The following is a 1,559-nucleotide window of genomic DNA, read 5'->3' as shown; positions in this document are numbered from 1 at the left end:
GTCGCTAAGCCACAGGGCCACGTGGCTGGGGTATTTTTACCCCAAACACCTAGTATACCTTACGTTCCTAGGGAAGTAGTGATGCCTCGCTTTGGCGTAATCCATCACATACGCGCATTAGTTCGGTAAGTGTTGTTCTTGGAACGACAAATTTTAGCTCAATATTATTAAGGGACCTAGGGTTTCTATGTTGGTTGATTTAAGTGAACTTAACTAATCGTCGCAACATAATAGAAATCCTAGACATGCATCTAGAAATCATATATATAATAACAATATATAAGGCATAAAAATAAATGCATTGGGCAACTAGCATGACCCCTTGAAATCTTCAATTTCCATGGGTCTTCATCTTGGCTCGTCTTCGTCGAAACGCCGTCTTGAGACATCTTGGCCAAAATGAAATAAAAGAAGCTAGCTAGAACGACTAAGATTAATCTAATAGTACAAAAATACTTAACGGTTCGCAGACCGTATTTAGATTTACAAAAATACATAACGGAACACAGTCCGTATTTTCTATCCTAGTCGGGCCCCACTAGTTGCCGTTTTCAAGGAACCTGTTTTGAAAGCAATCTTTCATTCACCAGTTCACTATTTGTGAACGGCCCATGCAATTTTATGAAATACATAATTAAACACACAAAACTAGTAACTAACTTAGGTCGTTAATCCAATTAACGGGCCTAATTAAAACTAGTCAAAGTGGTTTCATTCATTATTTCTAAACGCAAAATGCCAACGCATTTAATTAAGCTCCCACTAAATTCCGCATCCGTACTGAATTAATCCAATTAATTAAGTCGGCATAACCCATAATTTGTCAAAATTTTGCAAAATCAAAAATCGAGGTTTTAAGCCTCGTTAAAATAATTACCAAAATATTTTAAAACGGGAAAATCGCAAAATAATAGCTCAAATATTAAGCAAAATCACCCAACACAACTCTTGGTGGGTGCGCACCATGGCCTTAGCCCATGATGCATGGCGCACCAAGGTTGCTAAGGCAGTGTGTGCTGGCTGGGGCTTGCTGTAGGGTTTCGTAGTGACCAGACACTACGCAGAAGGAAACCCACCAAGACCCGCCCCTTAATTAAAGCAATTAAACAAGCATAATAAACTTAATCAAACAAGATTAAGAACAAGAATTATACCTTTGACGCGTGCTTCGCTCCTAAAGAGCTCTTACTTCAAAATCCCGAAAAGACGAGATCTCCGGCGGATCGTACCCTCGACCCGACCCGAGCGTCCTAAGTCTTGAAGGTTAGTCAAGACCCGGACAAAATAACTATGAGTTTTACGAATCAAAGGTTTACTCCTTTCTAGTGTTGCCTTTTTAATTCCACTCAAGGTTGTATTCTCAAAATCCCAACCAAGTGGGTATTTATAGATAATGGGGACTTGAAACCCCTTTTCATGATCAATGTGGGATCATGTGCAATTGCAATAATTTATTTAATTCTAAAATAAATAATTATACAAAACAATCACAAGCCAACAAGTGGCAAAAGGAGAAAATGGGTTAGGTGAGGACCATATCCCATGGGGGGGGGACCATT

Source organism: Chenopodium quinoa, unplaced genomic scaffold (genome assembly GCF_001683475.1).
Source record: "Chenopodium quinoa cultivar QQ74 unplaced genomic scaffold, ASM168347v1, whole genome shotgun sequence".
Lineage (NCBI taxonomy): Eukaryota > Viridiplantae > Streptophyta > Magnoliopsida > Caryophyllales > Amaranthaceae > Chenopodium > Chenopodium quinoa.
The sequence above is the reverse complement of the archived record's forward strand: the minus strand, read 5'-3'. Positions refer to the sequence as shown.